This window comes from Taudactylus pleione, unplaced genomic scaffold (genome assembly GCF_031769625.1).
Source record: "Taudactylus pleione unplaced genomic scaffold, aTauple2 ptg001020l, whole genome shotgun sequence".
NCBI classification, from domain to species: Eukaryota; Metazoa; Chordata; class Amphibia; order Anura; family Myobatrachidae; genus Taudactylus; species Taudactylus pleione.
The window spans coordinates 1,699,776-1,715,094 of NW_028285421.1; positions in this window are offsets into that span (position 1 = coordinate 1,699,776).

Here is a 15,319-nt window from a genome sequence, read left to right on the forward strand (position 1 = left end):
AGCAGAGACATGCTATGGGGAATGATATAACACAGTATAGGGGTGAGCAGAGATATGCTATGGGGAATGATATAACACAGTATGGGGTGAGCAGAGACATGCTATGGAGAATGATATAACACAGTATAGGGGTGAGCAGAGACATGCTATGGGGAATGATATAACACAGTATAGGGGTGAGCAGAGACATGCTATGGAGAATGATATAACACAGTATGGGGTGAGCAGAGACATGCTATGGAGAATGATATAACACAGTATGGGGGTGAGCAGAGACATGCTATGGGGAATGATATAACACAGTATAGGGGTGAGCAGAGACATGCTATGGAGAATGATATAACACAGTATAGGGGTGAGCAGAGACATGCTATGGGGAATGATATAACACAGTATGGGGGTGAGCAGAGACATGCTATGGGGAATGATATAACACAGTATGGGGGTGAGCAGAGACATGTTATTAGGAATGATATAACACAGTATGGGGTGAGCAGAGACATTCTATGGGGAATGATATAACACAGTATGGGGGTGAGCAGAGACATGCTATGGGGAATGATATAACACAGTATGGGGGTGAGCAGAGACATGCTATGGGGAATGATATAACACAGTATAGGGGTGAGCAGAGACATGCTATGGGGAATGATATAACAGTATAGGGGTGAGCAGAGACATGCTATGGGGAATGATATAACACACAGTATAGGGGTGAGCAGAGACATGCTATGGGGAATGATATAACAGTATGGGGGTGAGCAGAGACATGCTATGGGGAATGATATAACACAGTATAGGGGTGAGCAGAGACATGCTATGGGGAATGGTATAACAGTATAGGGGTGAGCAGAGACATGCTATGGGGAATGACAACACAGTATGGGGTGAGCAGAGACATGCTATGGGGAATGATATAACACACAGTATGGGGGTGAGCAGAGACAGGCGATGGGGAATGATATAACACAGTATGGGGTGAGCAGAGACATGCTATGGGGAATGATATAACACAGTGTGGGGTGAGCAGAGACATGCTATGGAGAATGATATAACACAGTATAGGGGTGAGCAGAGACATGCTATGGGGAATGATATAACACACAGTATGGGGGTGAGCAGAGACATGCTATGGGGAATGATATAACACAGTATGGGAGTGAGCAGAGACATGCTATGGGGAATGATATAACACAGTATGGGGGTGAGCAGAGACATGCTATGGGAAATGATATAACACACAGTATGGGGTGAGCAGAGACATGCTATGGGGAATGATATAACACACAGTATGGGGGTGAGCAGAGACATGCTATGGGGAATGATATAACACACAGTATGGGGGTGAGCAGAGACATGCTATGGGGAATGAGATAACACACAGTATGGGGGTGAGCAGAGACATGCTATGGGGAATGACATAACACAGTATAGGGGTGAGCAGAGACATGCTATGGGGAATGACATAACACAGTATGGGGGTGAGTAGAGACATGCTATGGGGAATGATATAACACACAGTATGGGGTGAGCAGAGACATGCTATGGGGAATGATATAACACACAGTATGGGGGTGAGCAGAGACATGCTATGGGGAATGATATAACACAGTATAGGGGTGAGCAGAGACATGCTATGGGGAATGATATAACACAGTATGGGGTGAGCAGAGACATGCTATGGAGAATGATATAACAGTACAGGGGTGAGCAGAGACATGCTATGGGGAATGATATAACACACAGTATGGGGGTGAGCAGAGACATGCTATGGGGAATGATATAACAGTATAGGGGTGAGCAGAGACATGCTATGGAGAATGATATAACACAGTATAGGTTTGAGCAGAGACATGTTATGGGGAATGATATAACACAGTATGGGGGTGAGCAGAGACATGTTATTAGGAATGATATAACACAGTATGGGGTGAGCAGAGACATGCTATGGGGAATGATATAACACAGTATAGGGGTGAGCAGAGACATGCTATGGGGAATGATATAACAGTATAGGGGTGAGCAGAGACATGCTATGGGGAATGATATAACACAGTATAGGGGTGAGCAGAGACATGCTATGGGGAATGATATAACAGTATAGGGGTGAGCAGAGACATGCTATGGGGAATGATATAACACAGTATGGGGGTGAGCAGAGACATGCTATGGAGAATGATATAACACAGTATGGGGGTGAGCAGAGACATGCTATGGGGAATGATATAACACAGTATGGGGGTGAGCAGAGACATGCTATGGGGAATGATATAACACAGTATGGGGGTGAGCAGAGACATGCTATGGGGAATGATATAACACAGTATGGGGGTGAGCAGAGACATGCTATGGGGAATGATATAACACACAGTATGGGGTGAGCAGAGACATGCTATGGGGAATGATATAACACACAGTATGGGGGTGAGCAGAAACATGCTATGGGGAATGATATAACACAGTATAGGGGTGAGCAGAGACATGCTATGGGGAATGACATAACACAGTATGGGGTTGAGGAGAGACATGCTATGGGGAATGATATAACACACAGTATGGGGTGAGCAGAGACATGCTATGGGGAATGATATAACACAGTATAGGGGTGAGCAGAGACATGCTAAGGGGAATGATATAACACAGTATGGGGTGAGCAGAGACATGCTATGGGGAATGATATAACACACAGTATGGGGGTGAGCAGAGACATGCTATGGGGAATGATATAACACAGTATAGGGGTGAGCAGAGACATGCTATGGGGAATGATATAACACAGTATGGGGTGAGCAGAGAAATGCTATGGAGAATGATATAACACAGTATAGGGGTGAGCAGAGACATGCTATGGGGAATGATATAACACACAGTATGGGGGTGAGCAGAGACATGCTATGGGGAATGATATAACACAGTATAGGGGTGAGCAGACACATGCTATGGGGAATGATATAACAGTATAGGGGTGAGCAGAGACATGCTATGGGGAATGATATAACACAGTATAGGGGTGAGCAGAGACATGCTATGGGGAATGATATAACACAGTATGGGATGAGCAGAGACATGCTATGGAGAATGATATAACACAGTATAGGGGTGAGCAGAGACATGCTATGGGGAATGATATAACACACAGTATGGGGGTGAGCAGAGACATGCTATGGGGAATGATATAACACAGTATAGGGGTGAGCAGAGACATGCTATGGAGAATGATATAACACAGTATAGGGGTGAGCAGAGACATGCTATGGGGAATGATATAACACAGTATGGGGGTGAGCAGAGACATGCTATGGGGAATGATATAACACAGTATGGGGGTGAGCAGAGACATGTTATTAGGAATGATATAACACAGTATGGGGTGAGCAGTGACATTCTATGGGGAATGATATAACACAGTATGGGGGTGAGCAGAGACATGCTATGGGGAATGATATAACACAGTATGGGGGTGAGCAGAGACATGCTATGGGGAATGATATAACACAGTATAGGGGTGAGCAGAGACATGCTATGGTGAATGATATAACAGTATAGGGGTGAGCAGAGACATGCTATGGGGAATGATATAACACAGTATGGGGGTGAGCAGAGACATGCTATGGGGAATGATATAACACAGTATAGGGGTGAGCAGAGACATGCTATGGGGAATGATATAACAGTATAGGGGTGAGCAGAGACATGCTATGGGGAATGATATAACACACAGTATAGGGGTGAGCAGAGACATGCTATGGGGAATGATATAACACAGTATGGGGGTGAGCAGAGACACGCTATGGGGAATGATATAACACTATGGGGTGAGAAGAGACACGCTATGGGGAATGATATAACACAGTATGGGGGTGATCAGAGACATGCTATGGGGAATGATATAACACAGTATGGGGGTGAGCAGAGACATGCTATGGGGAATGATATAACACAGTATAGGGGTGAGCAGAGACATGCTATGGGGAATGATATAACACAGTATGGGGTGAGCAGAGACATGCTATGGGGAATGATATAACACAGTATAGGGGTGAGCAGAGACATGCTATGGGGAATGATATAACACAGTATGGAGGTGAGCAGAGCCATGCTATGGGGAATGATATAACACAGTATGGGGTGAGCAGAGACATGCTATGGGGAATGATATAACACACAGTATGTGGTGAGCAGAGACATGCTATGGGGAATGATATAACACACAGTATGGGGTGAGCAGAGACATGCTATGGGGAATGATATAACACAGTATAGGGGTGAGCAGAGACATGCTATGGGGAATGATATAACACAGTATGGGGTGAGCAGAGACATGCTATGGAGAATGATATAACACAGTATATGGGTGAGCAGAGACATGCTATGGGGAATGATATAACACACAGTATAGGGGTGAGCAGAGACATGCTATGGGGAATGATATAACACTGTATAGGGGTGAGCAGAGACATGCTATGGGGAATGATATAACACAGTATGGGGGTGAGCAGAGACATGCTATGGGGAATGATATAACACAGTATGGGGGTGAGCAGAGACATGTTATTAGGAATGATATAACACAGTATGGGGTGAGCAGAGACATGCTATGGAGAATGATATAACACAGTATAGGGGTGAGCAGAGACATGCTATGGGGAATGATATAACACACAGTATGGGGGTGAGCAGAGACATGCTATGGGGAATGATATAACACAGTATAGGGGTGAGCAGAGACATGCTATGGGGAATGATATAACACAGTATGGGGTGAGCAGAGACATGCTATGGAGAATGATATAACACAGTATAGGGGTGAGCAGAGACATGCTATGGGGAATGATATAACACACAGTATGGGGGTGAGCAGAGACATGCTATGGGGAATGATATAACACAGTATAGGGGTGAGCAGAGACATGCTATGGAGAATGATATAACACAGTATAGGGGTGAGCAGAGACATGCTATGGGGAATGATATAACACAGTATGGGGGTGAGCAGAGACATGCTATGGGGAATGATATAACACAGTATGGGGGTGAGCAGAGACATGTTATTAGGAATGATATAACACAGTATGGGGTGAGCAGAGACATTCTATGGGGAATGATATAACACAGTATGGGGGTGAGCAGAGACATGCTATGGGGAATGATATAACACAGTATGGGGGTGAGCAGAGACATGCTATGGGGAATGATATAACACAGTATAGGGGTGAGCAGAGACATGCTATGGGGAATGATATAACAGTATAGGGGTGAGCAGAGACATGCTATGGGGAATGATATAACACACAGTATAGGGGTGAGCAGAGACATGCTATGGGGAATGATATAACACAGTATGGGGGTGAGCAGAGACATGCTATGGGGAATGATATAACACAGTATAGGGGTGAGCAGAGACATGCTATGGGGAATGATATAACAGTATAGGGGTGAGCAGAGACATGCTATGGGGAATGATATAACACACAGTATAGGGGTGAGCAGAGACATGCTATGGGGAATGATATAACAGTATGGGGGTGAGCAGAGACATGCTATGGGGAATGATATAACAGTATGGGGTGAGAAGAGACACGCTATGGGGAATGATATAACACAGTATGGGGGTGATCAGAGACATGCTATGGGGAATGATATAACACAGTATGGGGGTGAGCAGAGACATGCTATGGGGAATGATATAACACAGTATAGGGGTGAGCAGAGACATGCTATGGGGAATGATATAACACAGTATGGGGTGAGCAGAGACATGCTATGGGGAATGATATAACACAGTATGGGGTGAGCAGAGACATGCTATGGGGAATGATATAACACAGTATGGGAGTGAGCAGAGACATGCTATGGGGAATGATATAACACAGTATGGGGGTGAGCAGAGACATGCTATGGGGAATGATATAACACAGTATAGGGGTGAGCAGAGACATGCTATGGGGAATGATATAACACAGTATAGGGGTGAGCAGAGACATGCTATGGGGAATGATATAACACAGTATAGGGGTGAGCAGAGACATGCTATGGAGAATGATATAACACAGTATAGGGGTGAGCAGAGACATGCTATGGGGAATGATATAACACAGTATGGGGGTGAGCAGAGACATGCTATGGGGAATGATATAACACAGTATGGGGGTGAGCAGAGACATGCTATGAAGAATGATATAACACAGTATGGGGTGAGCAGAGACATGCTATGGGGAATGATATAACACAGTATGGGGGTGAGAAGAGACAAGCTATGGGGAATGATATAACAGTATGGGGGTGAGCAGAGACATGCTATGGGGAATGATATAACACAGTATGGGGGTGAGTAGAGACATGCTATGGGGAATGGTATAACACAGTATAGGGGTGAGCAGAGACATGCTATGGGGAATGATATAACACACAGTATAGGGGTGAGTAGAGACATGCTATGGGGAATGATATAACACAGTATGGGGGTGAGTAGAGACATGCTATGGGGAATGGTATAACACAGTATGGGGGTGAGCAGAGACATGCTATGGGGAATGACATAACACAGTATGGGGTGAGCAGAGACATGCTATGGGGAATGATATAACACACAGTATGGGGGTGAGCAGAGACATGCTATGGGGAATGATATAACACAGTATGGAAGTGAGCAGAGACATGCTATGGGGAATGATATAACACAGTATGGGGGTGAGCAGAGACATGCTATGGGAAATGATATAACACACAGTATGGGGTGAGCAGAGACATGCTATGGGGAATGATATAACACACAGTATGGGGGTGAGCAGAGACATGCTATGGGGAATGACATAACACAGTATAGGGGTGAGCAGAGACATGCTATGGGGAATGACATAACACAGTATGGGGGTGAGTAGAGACATGCTATGGGGAATGATATAACACACAGTATGGGGTGAGCAGAGACATGCTATGGGGAATGATATAACACACAGTATGGGGGTGAGCAGAGACATGCTATGGGGAATGATATAACACAGTATGGGGTGAGCAGAGACATGCTATGGAGAATGATATAACACAGTACAGGGGTGAGCAGAGACATGCTATGGGGAATGATATAACACACAGTATGGGGGTGAGCAGAGACATGCTATGGGGAATGATATAACACAGTATAGGGGTGAGCAGAGACATGCTATGTAGAATGATATAACACAGTATAGGGGTGAGCAGAGACATGCTATGGGGAATGATATAACACAGTATGGGAGTGAGCAGAGACATGCTATGGGGAATGATATAACAGTATGGGGCGAGCAGAGACATGCTATGGGGAATGATATAACACAGTATGGGGGTGAGCAGAGACATGCTATGAAGAATGATATAACACAGTATAGGGGTGAGCAGAGCCATGCTATGGGGAATGATATAACACAGTATGGAGGTGAGCAGAGCCATGCTATGGGGAATGATATAACACAGTATGGGGTGAGCAGAGACATGCTATGGGGAATGATATAACACACAGTATGGGGTGAGCAGAGACATGCTATGGGGAATGATATAACACAGTATGGGGGTGAGAAGAGACAAGCTATGGGGAATGATATAACAGTATGGGGGTGAGCAGAGACATGCTATGGGGAATGATATAACACAGTATGGGGGTGAGTAGAGACATGCTATGGGGAATGGTATAACACAGTATAGGGGTGAGCAGAGACATGCTATGGGGAATGACATAACACAGTATGGGGTGAGCAGAGACATGCTATGGGGAATGATATAACACACAGTATGGGGGTGAGCAGAGACAGGCGATGGGGAATGATATAACACAGTATAGGGGTGAGCAGAGACATGCTATGGGGAATGATATAACACAGTGTGGGGTGAGCATAGACATGCTATGGAGAATGATATAACACAGTATAGGGGTGAGCAGAGACATGCTATGGGGAATGATATAACACACAGTATGGGGGTGAGCAGAGACATGCTATGGGGAATGATATAACACAGTATGGGAGTGAGCAGAGACATGCTATGGGGAATGATATAACACAGTATGGGGGTGAGCAAAGACATGCTATGGGAAATGATATAACACACAGTATGGGGTGAGCAGAGACATGCTATGGGGAATGATATAACACACAGTATGGGGGTGAGCAGAGACATGCTATGGGGAATGATATAACACACAGTATGGGGGTGAGCAGAGACATGCTATGGGGAATGAGATAACACACAGTATGGGGGTGAGCAGAGACATGCTATGGGGAATGACATAACACAGTATAGGGGTGAGCAGAGACATGCTATGGGGAATGACATAACACAGTATGGGGGTGAGTAGAGACATGCTATGGGGAATGATATAACACACAGTATGGGGTGAGCAGAGACATGCTATGGGGAATGATATAACACACAGTATGGGGGTGAGCAGAGACATGCTATGGGGAATGATATAACACAGTATAGGGGTGAGCAGAGACATGCTATGGGGAATGATATAACACAGTATGGGGTGAGCAGAGACATGCTATGGAGAATGATATAACAGTACAGGGGTGAGCAGAGACATGCTATGGGGAATTATATAACACACAGTATGGGGGTGAGCAGAGACATGCTATGGGGAATGATATAACACAGTATAGGGGTGAGCAGAGACATGCTATGGAGAATGATATAACACAGTATAGGTTTGAGCAGAGACATGCTATGGGGAATGATATAACACAGTATGGGGTGAGCAGCGACATGCTATGGGGAATGATATAACACAGTATAGGGGTGAGCAGAGACATGCTATGGGGAATGATATAACAGTATAGGGGTGAGCAGAGACATGCTATGGAGAATGATATAACACAGTATGGGGGTGAGCAGAGACATGCTATGGAGAATGATATAACACAGTATGGGGGTGAGCAGAGACATGCTATGGGGAATGATATAACACAGTATGGGGGTGAGCAGAGACATGCTATGGGGAATGATATAACACAGTATGGGGGTGAGCAGAGACATGCTATGGGGAATGATATAACACAGTATGGGGGTGAGCAGAGACATGCTATGGGGAATGATATAACACAGTATGGGGGTGAGCAGAGACATGCTATGGGGAATGATATAACACACAGTATGGGGTGAGCAGAGACATGCTATGGGGAATGATATAACACACAGTATGGGGGTGAGCAGAAACATGCTATGGGGAATGATATAACACAGTATAGGGGTGAGCAGAGACATGCTATGGGGAATGACATAACACAGTATAGGGGAGAGCAGAGACATGCTATGGGGAATGATATAACACAGTATAGGGGTGAGCAGAGACATGCTATGGGGAATGACATAACACAGTATGGGGTTGAGGAGAGACATGCTATGGGGAATGATATAACACACAGTATGGGGTGAGCAGAGACATGCTATGGGGAATGATATAACACAGTATAGGGGTGAGCAGAGACATGCTATGGGGAATGATATAACACAGTATGGGGTGAGCAGAGACATGCTATGGGGAATGATATAACACACAGTATGGGGGTGAGCAGAAACATGCTATGGGGAATGATATAACACAGTATAGGGGTGAGCAGAGACATGCTATGGGGAATGATATAACACAGTATGGGGTGAGCAGAGACATGCTATGGAGAATGATATAACACAGTATAGGGGTGAGCAGAGACATGCTATGGGGAATGATATAACACACAGTATGGGGGTGAGCAGAGACATGCTATGGGGAATGATATAACACAGTATAGGGGTGAGCAGAGACATGCTATGGGGAATGATATAACACAGTATAGGGGTGAGCAGAGACATGCTATGGGGAATGATATAACACACAGTATGGGGGTGAGCAGAGACATGCTATGGGGAATGATATAACACAGTATAGGGGTGAGCAGAGACATGCTATGGGGAATGATATAACACAGTATGGGGGTGAGCAGAGACATGCTATGGGGAATGATATAACACAGTATGGGGGTGAGCAGAGACATGCTATGGGAAAAGATATAACACAGTATGGGGTGAGCAGAGACATGCTATGGGGAATGATATAACACAGTATAGGGGTGAGCAGAGACATGCTATGGAGAATTATATAACACAGTATAGGGGTGAGCAGAGACATGCTATGGGGAATGATATAACACACAGTATGGGGGTGAGCAGAGACATGCTATGGGGAATGATATAACACAGTATAGGGGTGAGCAGAGACATGCTATGGAGAATGATATAACACAGTATAGGGGTGAGCAGAGACATGCTATGGGGAATGATATAACACAGTATGGGGTGAGCAGAGACATGCTATGGGGAATGATATAACACAGTATGGGGGTGAGCAGAGACATGTTATTAGGAATGATATAACACAGTATGGGGTGAGCAGTGACATTCTATGGGGAATGATATAACACAGTATGGGGGTGAGCAGAGACATGCTATGGGAATGATATAACACAGTATGGGGGTGAGCAGAGACATGCTATGGGGAATGATATAACACAGTATAGGGGTGAGCAGAGACATGCTATGGGGAATGATATAACAGTATAGGGGTGAGCAGAGACATGCTATGGGGAATGATATAACACAGTATAGGGGTGAGCAGAGACATGCTATGGGGAATGATATAACAGTATAGGGGTGAGCAGAGACATGCTATGGGAATGATATAACACAGTATGGGGTGAGCAGAGACATGCTATGGGGAATGATATAACACAGTATGGGGTGAGCAGAGACATGCTATGGGGAATGATATAACACAGTATGGGGGTGAGCAGAGACACGCTATGGGGAATGATATAACACTATGGGGTGAGAAGAGACACGCTATGGGGAATGATATAACACAGTATGGGGGTGAGCAGAGACATGCTATGGGGAATGATATAACACAGTATGGGGGTGAGCAGAGACATGTTATTAGGAATGATATAACACAGTATGGGGTGAGCAGTGACATTCTATGGGGAATGATATAACACAGTATGGGGGTGAGCAGAGACATGCTATGGGGAATGATATAACACAGTATGGGGGTGAGCAGAGACATGCTATGGGGAATGATATAACACAGTATAGGGGTGAGCAGAGACATGCTATGGGGAATGATATAACAGTATAGGGGTGAGCAGAGACATGCTATGGGGAATGATATAACACAGTATAGGGGTGAGCAGAGACATGCTATGGGGAATGATATAACAGTATAGGGGTGAGCAGAGACATGCTATGGGGAATGATATAACACAGTATGGGGTGAGCAGAGACATGCTATGGGGAATGATATAACACAGTATGGGGGTGAGCAGAGACATGCTATGGGGAATGATATAACACAGTATGGGGTGAGCAGAGACACGCTATGGGGAATGATATAACACTATGGGGTGAGAAGAGACACGCTATGGGGAATGATATAACACAGTATGGGGGTGATCAGAGACATGCTATGGGGAATGATATAACACAGTATGGGGGTGAGCAGAGACATGCTATGGGGAATGATATAACACAGTATAGGGGTGAGCAGAGACATGCTATGGGGAATGATATAACACAGTATGGGGTGAGCAGAGACATGCTATGGGGAATGATATAACACAGTATGGGGTGAGCAGAGACATGCTATGGGGAATGATATAACACAGTATGGGAGTGAGCAGAGACATGCTATGGGGAATGATATAACACAGTATGGGGGTGAGCAGAGACATGCTATGGGGAATGATATAACACAGTATAGGGGTGAGCAGAGACATGCTATGGGGAATGATATAACACAGTATGGGGGTGAGCAGAGACATGCTATGGGGAATGATATAACACAGTATAGGGGTGAGCAGAGACATGCTATGGGGAATGATATAACACACAGTATAGGGATGAGCAGAGACATGTTATTAGGAATGATATAACACAGTATGGGGTGAGCAGAGACATGCTATGGAGAATGATATAACACAGTATAGGGGTGAGCAGAGACATGCTATGGGAATGATATAACACAGTATGGGGTGAGCAGAGACATGCTATGGGGAATGATATAACACAGTATAGGGATGAGCAGAGACATGTTATTAGGAATGATATAACACAGTATGGGGTGAGCAGAGACATGCTATGGAGAATGATATAACACAGTATAGGGGTGAGCAGAGACATGCTATGGGGAATGATATAACACAGTATGGGAGTGAGCAGAGACATGCTATGGGGAATGATATAACACAGTATGGGGGTGAGCAGAGACATGCTATGGGGAATGATATAACACAGTATGGGGGTGAGCAGAGACATGCTATGGAGAATGATATAACACAGTATAGGGGTGAGCAGAGCCATGCTATGGGGAATGATATAACACAGTATGGAGGTGAGCAGAGCCATGCTATGGGGAATGATATAACACAGTATGGGGTGAGCAGAGACATGCTATGGGGAATGATATAACACACAGTATGGGGTGAGCAGAGACATGCTATGGGGAATGATATAACACAGTATGGGGGTGAGAAGAGACAAGCTATGGGGAATGATATAACAGTATGGGGGTGAGCAGAGACATGCTATGGGGAATGATATAACACAGTATGGGGGTGAGCAGAGACATGCTATGGGGAATGGTATAACACAGTATAGGGGTGAGCAGAGACATGCTATGGGGAATGACATAACACAGTATGGGGTGAGCAGAGACATGCTATGGGGAATGATATAACACACAGTATGGGGGTGAGCAGAGACAGGCGATGGGGAATGATATAACACAGTATAGGGGTGAGCAGAGACATGCTATGGGGAATGATATAACACAGTGTGGGGTGAGCAGAGACATGCTATGGAGTATGATATAACACAGTATAGGGGTGAGCAGAGACATGCTATGGGGAATGATATAACACACAGTATAGGGGTGAGCAGAGACATGCTATGGGGAATGATATAACACAGTATGGGGGTGAGCAGAGACATGCTATGGAGAATGATATAACACAGTATGGGGGTGAGCAGAGACATGCTATGGGGAATGATATAACACAGTATGGGGGTGAGTAGAGACATGCTATGGGGAATGATATAACACAGTATGGGGGTGAGCAGAGACATGCTATGGGGAATGACATAACACAGTATGGGGGTGAGTAGAGACATGCTATGGGGAATGATATAACACACAGTATGGGGTGAGCAGAGACATGCTATGGGGATTGATATAACACACAGTATAGGGGTGAGCAGAGACATGCTAAGGGGAATGATATAACACACAGTATGGGGGTGAGCAGAGACATGCTATGGGGAATGATATAACACAGTATAGGGGTGAGCAGAGACATGCTATGGGGAATGATATAACACAGTATGGGGGTGAGCAGAGACATGCTATGGGGAATGATATAACACAGTATGGGGGTGAGCAGAGACATGTTATTAGGAATGATATAACACAGTATGGGGTGAGCAGAGACATGCTATGGAGAATGATATAACACAGTATAGGGGTGAGCAGAGACATGCTATGGGGAATGATATAACACACAGTATGGGGGTGAGCAGAGACATGCTATGGGGAATGATATAACACAGTATAGGGGTGAGCAGAGACATGCTATGGGGAATGATATAACACAGTATGGGATGAGCAGAGACATGCTATGGAGAATGATATAACACAGTATAGGGGTGAGCAGAGACATGCTATGGGGAATGATATAACACACAGTATGGGGGTGAGCAGAGACATGCTATGGGGAATGATATAACACAGTATGGGGGTGAGCAGAGACATGCTATGGGGAATGATATAACACAGTATGGGGGTGAGCAGAGACATGTTATTAGGAATGATATAACACAGTATGGGGTGAGCAGTGACATTCTATGGGGAATGATATAACACAGTATGGGGGTGAGCAGAGACATGCTATGGGGAATGATATAACACAGTATGGGGGTGAGCAGAGACATGCTATGGGGAATGATATAACACAGTATGGGGGTGAGCAGAGACATGCTATGGGGAATGATATAACACAGTATAGGGGTGAGCAGAGACATGCTATGGGGAATGATATAACAGTATAGGGGTGAGCAGAGACATGCTATGGGGAATGATATAACACACAGTATAGGGGTGAGCAGAGACATGCTATGGGGAATGATATAACACAGTATGGGGGTGAGCAGAGACATGCTATGGGGAATGATATAACACAGTATAGGGGTGAGCAGAGACATGCTATGGGGAATGATATAACACAGTATGGGGGTGAGCAGAGACATGCTATGGGGAATGATATAACACAGTATAGGGGTGAGCAGAGACATGCTATGGGGAATGATATAACACAGTATAGGGATGAGCAGAGACATGTTATTAGGAATGATATAACACAGTATGGGGTGAGCAGAGACATGCTATGGAGAATGATATAACACAGTATAGGGGTGAGCAGAGACATGCTATGGGGAATAATATAACACAGTATGGGAGTGAGCAGAGACATGCTATGGGGAATGATATAACACACAGTATGGGGGTGAGCAGAGACATGCTATGGGGAATGATATAACACAGTATGGGGGTGAGCAGAGACATGCTATGGAGAATGATATAACACAGTATAGGGGTGAGCAGAGCCATGCTATGGGGAATGATATAACACAGTATGGAGGTGAGCAGAGCCATGCTATGGGGAATGATATAACACAGTATGGGGTGAGCAGAGACATGCTATGGGGAATGATATAACACACAGTATGGGGTGAGCAGAGACATGCTATGGGGAATGATATAACACAGTATGGGGGTGAGAAGAGACAAGCTATGGGGAATGATATAACAGTATGGGGGTGAGCAGAGACATGCTATGGGGAATGATATAACACAGTATGGGGGTGAGTAGAGACATGCTATGGGGAATGGTATAACACAGTATAGGGGTGAGCAGAGACATGCTATGGGGAATGACATAACACAGTATGGGGTGAGCAGAGACATGCTATGGGGAATGATATAACACACAGTATGGGGGTGAGCAGAGACAGGCGATGGGGAATGATATAACACAGTATAGGGGTGAGCAGAGACATGCTATGGGGAATGATATAACACAGTGTGGGGTGAGCAGAGACATGCTATGGAGAATGATATAACACAGTATAGGGGTGAGCAGAGACATGCTATGGGGAATGATATAACACACAGTATAGGGGTGAGCAGAGACATGCTATGGGGAATGATATAACACAGTATGGGGGTGAGCAGAGACATGCTATGGAGAATGATATAACA